At 39.2% G+C, this 8,541-nt stretch overlaps 1 pseudogene; it reads right to left on the bottom strand.

Moving 5' to 3' along the window:
* Nucleotides 1–2,611: 2,611 nt before the first annotated feature.
* Nucleotides 2,612–6,855, bottom strand: LOC106937864 (dermatan-sulfate epimerase pseudogene; annotated as a pseudogene).
* Between the last annotated feature and the right edge of the window lie 1,686 nt (nt 6,856–8,541).

Genomic DNA, 8,541 nt, shown 5'->3' with positions numbered 1-8,541 from the left:
AGATGGCCGCCCGAAATCTCGTCAGCGACAATAGGCGAGAGCGGTCCATGAGGCGTCTATCCTTATATTATGTCTATGGGAGTGAATGCATCAGCTCAGCAGTGCGCATGCGCAGTAAAGTGCGGGAAGCTTCCAGAATGTTTGTGGACTTAAACATTGGAAGAAACAACTTCGCTAAAGGTGAGTTATTCGTCTTCAGTATGTTTTCATGTGGCATGTATGCCTTTACTACTCGCATATATGGGTACATGTTGATTTGAAATGAGATGCAGGTTATCAGTTTGTGTGATCGGCAACAAGAGATTGTGATCGGCGATCACCGATCATACATATTTTCACGGAAATTGGCAGATTATGATTGGTGGCCAATCGATCGGCACACCTCTAAATTTAACACTAAGCTAGTTAACAAGAATAGGCTACTAGTTTTGTTATCCATCTTCCGAGCTGGGTAGTAGTGGTTATTTACTTGAGTAACATTTTTGGGGGGCACTGTACTTTTTTTTAAACTTTTATTAATAGTAGCAATAATCAATAATAGTACCTAATAACCTAATAGGTAATGCTACTTATACTTGAGTAGATTGACTTTGCATAAAGAAATAGATTTCATTGATTGGAAACATTAGATTCTTAGACTTCTGCAACATACGAGCAGACGTTTTTGCAAATCTGAGCATTATTGCTCAGCATTTTGTTCATGTCAGTACTTACATCATTTTTATATTAACAAAATGGGTATTTTATTTGAAAGTCATATGCTTGTTTTATGTATTTATACTGAATAAAATGCCTAATTGTACACCCCCCAAAAATCAGTGGGGGTCTATCAGAAAATTCCTCCAGAGCCGGGTCTGATTGTTACTGTTTTTGCAGAGTTTGCCAGAGTATAAAGTGGGATCTCTTGTGTTGCATTCAAGGCTGAAGAGGAGTCATTGACAATGCATTTCCCAATATTCTGGTCCAGTTTGACAGAAAGGTGAGGATTCTGTCGTGATTTTGTTTATGTGCACACATGCACATGAGTCTTCTTCACACCTGTACAATAAACTTCATGCTCGACAAAACCAGTTGTGTTTTGGTAGCAGGTTGGAAAATTATAGTTGCTCCTTTAATTGTACAACCATCAACATTCTAACCTGTCTTAGTCAGGCAACAAATAAGGATGAACAATTATTCTAGGCCACTTGTTTTGAAAAAATGTGATTTAGTTTGGCCTGGGGTCTTTCTGCATGGAGTTTGCACGGTCTCCCGGTGCATGGTGGGTTCTTTTTGGGTTCTCCGGTTTCCTCCCACAGTCCAAAAACATGACTGTCAGGTTAATTGGCCTCTCTAAATGGTTATTTGTCTGTCTCTGTGTTGTCCTGCGACAGACTGGCGACCTGTCCAGGGTGGACCCCGCCTCTCACCCGGAACGTTAGCTGGAGATAGGCAACAGCACCTCCTGACCCCATTAAGGGACAAGGGTGTACAGAAAATGAATGGATGGATGGTGATTTAGTTTCTTCAGAATATGCTTGTGCTTACTTTTATTGTTTTTCCTACTTGTAGACCAAAGATGTTGTTGCCATAAGGACTGCTACCCTGGGATGTGTCTCAGTTTTCCTCGACAACAATGGAGGAGAGTTCTACAATGTCTCTTGTATGTATTATAATTCTGTTTGTCAGAGGTTGTGCACAAGAAAATCAAAACTTTCACCTCATTCTTTTTTTAATTTGTACTTTTCTTATTATCCACAGGATTCAGATGCCATGGCAGACTTCATCCAGGTTCCTGTGGGGTTATTGACTGTTATGTTATGCTAAGTATATCATTTTGTTAAAATAAAATGTTGAATCTTGTAAATTTAAAATCTGTGCCTGTGGTAGGCTGAACTATTTTGAAGTTTGTTGTTACTAATTAAACACTGACATTAAAGGTTTTGTTTAAACTATTAATTGAAACTAGCTTAAATAGATGTTCAAATGGGTTGCCATCTGCCACGAGTTTATTCCTTTTGTAGTAAAGTGCCTGCACTGCACATGGTAAAGAAAATGGATAACAATTTTGAAAATACAGTTCTGTTATACCCTTTCTAATTGTTGAGTGTTCTTTCTACCCTGACAGCCAGTGCGGTCTTAAAACACTTAATTTAGTAGCACTTAAAAATATGTCTTTGAATTAACGTAATTCAATCATGGAAAGGATTTCCACACGATTACATAGCTTTCTTTCAGCATGAAGCATGTTTGTTGAGCTAACTTAATTGTCATGGGTTGTATTAACTTAATTAAGTAGTGCGAAGGTACCACTGTAAATTAAGTTGGTATCAACTAAATTTGCATTCAACTTAATCAAGTAAAGTAAATTATTTGGTCCAAAACATTGCAAAGTAGTTGGTCTGGCTCTATTAAATAACATTGGGTCCAACTAAAGTACATGAGTTGAATCAACCTCAAAAGTTAAGTTGAGCCAACACAATTGCTTTAAATTGGAGTAACAGAATTACATAGTGCTGAAACAAAGCAAAGTAATCAGGTGGAAATCCTTTCCATTATTTTTTTATTTTAATCCAACAGTTATTTTTTTCAGTGTAATTTGAGTAAAAAAAAGATGGTACTCAACCCAAAAATTCATTTACCATTTACTCTACCCACCTCTGACTATTCAGCTCACATCTGAACATTTCATTTCCTCTCCCTGGAGGAGTGGGGGAGGGGACCTGCAGCAAACAGCTGCTCAACATATTTCCTGAACTACAGCTTTATCTGCCCCAAAAGAAGCTTTACTAAAGTTCTGCCCACAGAAGCACATGAGAACACCCTGGAGACTATGACAGGAGACTATGGGGAAGACATCTTCATCAGGTCCACCACCTCCAATCCTTTTCTGAAGAAGACATATCCCATACCCCGTAACCTGTCCCCTAATGCTAACCCAAACTACAGTGATAAGTGGTTAGTTGTATATCAATAGCAGACAGCCAGTCATGAACCAGAAAAGGAGTTGGACAAGTTTACTGTTGCATATGTGCCAGCTGGAAAGAATGTTTTGCAGAATCAGAAGGCCTGTGGTGCTGAGAGACTACAACTGCTTAGGGTTAAAATACTGGGTTACTGGGTAAAAATACAATGAAGGAAGGTGGATACCATTTAACATTCACTTTCAGAGTGACCACACTTTTATACATCAGTTCACATCTCATTGTTGCAAGTAAATTAAAACAGAAAATCTACCAACTAGGCTGAGCCGCCATCCTCTCCATGTAGTCCTTGACCAGGTCGAGGGCCCCGGCCCTGTGCGGGTACAGCAGGCAGAACATGGAAAGGACACCCAAATTGTTGCCATAGACCTCATTCCAGCGGGCAGTGAACTCCATGGGACTCCAAGGGGGCAGGTATTCCTCTGGGTGCTCCAGCATGGTCTCCCCAGCCTCCCGGATCCTCCTGGCCATCTGTCGATGAGTTCCTGCCGCTGCATACTGTAGCTCCTCCACATCCCCACGGCTGAAGTACAACATGGGATGACTGTCATAGTTGCCTCCCATGAAGGGAATTCCCCCGCCAGGGTCCACTTCAGCTGCAGGAACTGGAGCAAGCAGGGGCCACAGCAGACTTATGAAGAAGACTGTGGGGGCCCCACGGGTGTGGGTTCTCATCGTCTCATCAGAGAGGGGTCTGCTGCATTGCCGAAGGAGTTCAGCTGAGAGGGAGAAAAGAGGATTAGAGAAGGCCAGCCAGAGTTTTCGTACAAAAGCCCTGCATTCCTTGAATAATGAGATCCAGCTGTAGGCCTGATGATGCAGGCTTTCCATACTCATATCTGCCATTACTGAGTTGCATCATAAATGCCTGTAGATACATTATTCTGGTTAAGACAAAGACAAACAAGCCTTAAACCAAACCCTACAGCTTCACAATGGCCCAATAGTCCTGCTCGGAACTGGCCAATAAATTCCATGACTTATTTCAAGTTTTGGCTCAGTGGAAAAGTTCAGATGGGATCCAAATGAATTTAAGACAGGAGTCAGGAATCCCAGTACACATAAAATTTTAACCCAGGATGACATGTAAAGCTGGTATTCCTCCTCAAGCTAATTTGACGTTTGACCCCTGAAGAGGTTACATTCCTTTGTAGTGAACATGAGGCTGAAGAGTGCGGACTAATTTATCACACTGAAGCATGACTGCGAAGGCAATCACCTTGAGTTAAAATGACTGGATAGATCTCAAATTAGGTCACTAAAAAACAGCTACTTTTATCCTTGTAGATGGTGAGAGATTTAGTTATAGGCTTATTAAAAATGGTTAATTTTCTGTCAATTCTATATCTTTTAAATGGTTCAAGATTTGCCCTTAAAAACCAACATATTTGAATGTTAGACTTGTATTCAAAAGACAGTTCACTTGCAGCCACTACCTGTAAAAGAATAAAAAAGCTTTATTCACATTGCTGTGGACTGAAATCTTTGTAAATTGCTAAAGTTTGAGCTAAAAAACAATTAGATCTTAAATGTGCTTCAATACTGATAATGCAGACTCAATTATGTATCTTGAGCTTTGTTACTCTGTTAAAAATGAATGTGTAAAGTTCACAGAATGTGTGGGAGGGAATGAAAGACTATAATATTGCAGAAGGTTCTAACTTAGTCCCCTATTTTACACCTAAACATTGTCATTTCATTCATTCTTACTTTTATTTCATACCTGTTTCAGATCTATGTACTCAAATCAGAGCCTACAAGATTTTCTTCTAGTAGACCATGAGCATAACTTTAAAAATTAATTCAATTCTTTTCAGTCAAAGCAGCAACAGAAAGGCATCAACTGATCCATGGCAAAAAGTGTGAGAGTACAAAAAGTCACAAGAGCCTATTGAAACCACACTTAATGTAGAGCTATGACACTGTGCTGATTCTGACAGTGAATAAAGGAAAAAAAAACAAACAAACAAACAAAAAAAAACTAGCACCGCTTCACTGCATTTAGGTATTAATATTAAAAACAGAACACAAAAAGGTGAAATTCACTGATTTTTCCGCTCAGTACATCAAAAATAACCAGAACCACTATCCAAGTATGGAGAAGCAGCATTCAGCCTCTATGCACCACAAATGTGGAACAAACTTTCAGGAAAATGCAAAACAGCCCAAACACAGAGTTGCCTTAAATCAAGGCTCAAAACATTCCTATTTAGATTTGCCTTTGATTAATAGTATGTTGAACATTGATCAACATATTTGATGTCTATTTGCTTGATGACTTTGATGATGGCATTTGACAAAATCTAATATTGTTTGTTTCATAATAAATGACTATGTTGTCTTCATGATTATCTTTAGAAATTATCTGTTTGTTGAAATTGATAAAAAAAAAGAACTTTCCACTTTGACTGTAGCGCATAACCCACATAAGGAGGCTTTAGTCCTTGACGTGGCTGTGGTAGGCTCGACTCCCAGCCTGATGATCTTTGCCGCATATCTTCCCCATTTTTTATTACTCACCTTCCTGTCTAACTACTCTAAAATAAAGCTCACATGAGCCAAAAGCCAAAAAAAAACTTTAAAAATATTTTTGTTTACTTCTTTATTTAAGTTGAGTTTGTCAAACTAAACAATTTGAGTAAGACTGACTGTCAGTCAGTCTTAATAATTTAATTACTTGTTACCAATTCAAGTAATTCAACTAAGTAGGTTCAAATATTTTCTTTTGTCAGAACATCCAATTACCTTCTTTTACTCAAAAACAGACTTTGGTGCTTCCAAATATACTTTTTTTAAAATATTTATTTTAGATTTTTGTGGCATAGGTGACCGTTGTCCGTCTTCCTGTCAAGCTACTGTTGAGTGAACAGATGCCAGAGACTGTGTTCTTTGTCCATGCTGCGCATGCGCTACAAAGCACGTACGGTTTCATTTGCTTTTTAAATTAATTTCTTCAGTTTGGTACAGAAAATCTTTCGCTTCTTGAAATATTTTAAACTTAGTTTATTTTTGAAAAACGTTTTTAAAAAATTCTGTGTAATTCTTCACTATTTTGCATTTTTTTAATCAAAAAAATTAGCCCACGTGACAATAACTGTAATAAAGACATGTTCTATTATTATTATTATTATTATTATTATTATTATTATTATTATCTGAAACTCTGTTAGATGTACATTTTTAAATATGCTTTACTAAGCAAGTAAACTATATATAAAGTTGAGTCATAATGAAACTAGAGTTAATCGGGTTTCCGCGTTGTTCACTAGAAGTGGGATTCCTGTGAGCTTTTGTCACAGTGAAGGTTTATTAACTAAATCAATAAAACCACGATGAATACTCGACTGTCCATCATCGTAATTTTGCCCCGGTCCACCGGTTCCACCGTGGACCCGAACGGCACTAAACAGAACTACTTGTTCCATGAGAAGCCGTCCCTTCCGCCGCTGTCTCGCCACCTTTTCTTTCTCCAACTTTCACCTTCTTACTCCCTCCTTTCTGAGACTCTCTTTTTAACATCTCACACCTCCACACATCACTCTCCGTGACTTTTCAGTTTCAAACTAACCACTCACGCAAAACAACCCAATATTAGGCAGAGATTCGTGGTATTGGTAAGCCGCATCCACAGGACACAGGCAGCCCTGCGCCCGTCGACCATGAAGAACCTTCGACAATAAAGGAGGAGAACTTGATCAATTTACCTGTCAGAAGAAAGCCCAAAGCCCGACCTCAAAGCCATGTTCCCCCATCGCTCCAGATGCGACTCCAGCTGGATCACCGATAGGTTGGATCGGGACTGATTTAGTGTTCGGAAACGAACCGAAGTTATGGAGTAAAGGAAAGTCTGAGAGGCAGGGGAGGGAGCTTTGTGCTGGGGAACGAGGAGGGGCAGCACGGGAGAGAGGCTTCATGAAGACCTGATGGAGGAGAGTGGGAGCCCTCCTCCCATGGCCCACAACTAAAGCTGCTCACTTACCCTGTGCCGTTCCACGGAAAAGCTGCTCAAATGGATTTAATCAAAAACATCAAAAATCTTCTTCAATAACAATAATTAACTTGATGACTTCATAAAAGTTCCCTTGAATCTGTGTTTATTATATAGTTATAAATATGCATCTGTGTTACTTGCTCTGAGCAATATTATTGTTGGTTTGTTTCTTGCTTTTCCACTACAACTTAAAGCTGTATCATTTAAGAAATATGTTTGTGTCAGAATGTCTTGGCAGTAAGACAGATCATTTGTGAGAAAAATTGAGTTTCTCACCCTGATCCCTATAGTCCTACTGCAAAAATACACCCTTCTGGTCAGAAATAAACAACTAGGAGGAGGGTCTTATTGCTGCTACTCACGCTAGTATGAGAGTTCCTCAATGGAAGTACATATGTCTGTAGAACAACATTATTGGTGTTAACCCTAACCCTTGGCCTGTCACAACATTTGTTAGTGGTTAACCACTGACAAATGTGTCGGAACCACATGGACTGAGCTGGTTTCGTCAGATCGACCTAAGATTTTTCTTGATAAAATAACTCCTCGTATTTTAACATGTTCTTCTGGGGCAAAAAATCATCGTTATTCTGCTAATATGACTGCATTCTCATAATTAAAAATGCTCGTAGCTTGGTCACAATACAGCCCACAGAAGTGACGACTGAAATAAAGCCACTTGGGCTGTGTTCGCACTGCAGCCTGAAGTGACCCAATTCCAATTTTTTTGAGATAATGCAACCTGTATCAGATTTTTTCATGACGGTCTGAACAACACAGGTAGAATTTTTTTCGAATGCAACCCAGGCCACTTGGGTATCCGATACGTATCTGAATCAAATATTACCTAACGTCCAGGTCACATTCATCCGACCTGAACGTCATTAATACTCGACAAATGTCACTATTCTGTGTCCTGATACACGCAAGCAGAAAGAAAAACAACAACCCTGACGAACTATAATGAGGATTAAGTTGCTCCGGTCAGACAACAACTTCGCATGTGCAAGCTAAGCTCCACCGTTAGCTTCCATGTTTACTTCCACAAACACTGAGCACTTCTTTTTATGGCGGTTGGCAGAACATAGTAGACCCCGCATTGGCCGCTCCAGCGCAGGAAATACGGTGGCCATCTTGGAGCGGTATACCCTCCTACTTTGCTCAACCAAAACAGCAGAAGATGCCTCAGCACTGAGGGATATTGTTTGGATCGTTGCACGGTCCACGATCTATGTAGACGTAGATCTACATAGATCTACGTCATAGATCTCTGGCCACGAATACACTTCGTGGCCAGAGACGAACCATGTGGGAGAATAGTAACAGTTCATGGCGACCTGATAGGTTATATTTAATTTATTTAGCTTTTTTTTTTTTTTTTTTGCATGAAAGTATGGAGGACCAAAACTGACATAAGAAATAAAAGCATAAATATATATTTAGCTTTTCCTTGTACTTACACATGAGTTTCCGTCAAGAAATGTGTATATTTTCTTTTTTCATTTCCTCTAAACATACGTTTTTGTCAAGTACATATTTTATTTTGTCTTTTCCTTATACAAGCTCTCGTTCTTTTGTCAAGGGTCA

Source organism: Poecilia latipinna, unplaced genomic scaffold (genome assembly GCF_001443285.1).
Source record: "Poecilia latipinna isolate Pla-1442-1.1 unplaced genomic scaffold, P_latipinna-1.0 Scaffold2453, whole genome shotgun sequence".
NCBI classification, from domain to species: Eukaryota; Metazoa; Chordata; class Actinopteri; order Cyprinodontiformes; family Poeciliidae; genus Poecilia; species Poecilia latipinna.
The sequence above is the reverse complement of the archived record's forward strand: the minus strand, read 5'-3'. Positions and strand labels throughout refer to the sequence as shown.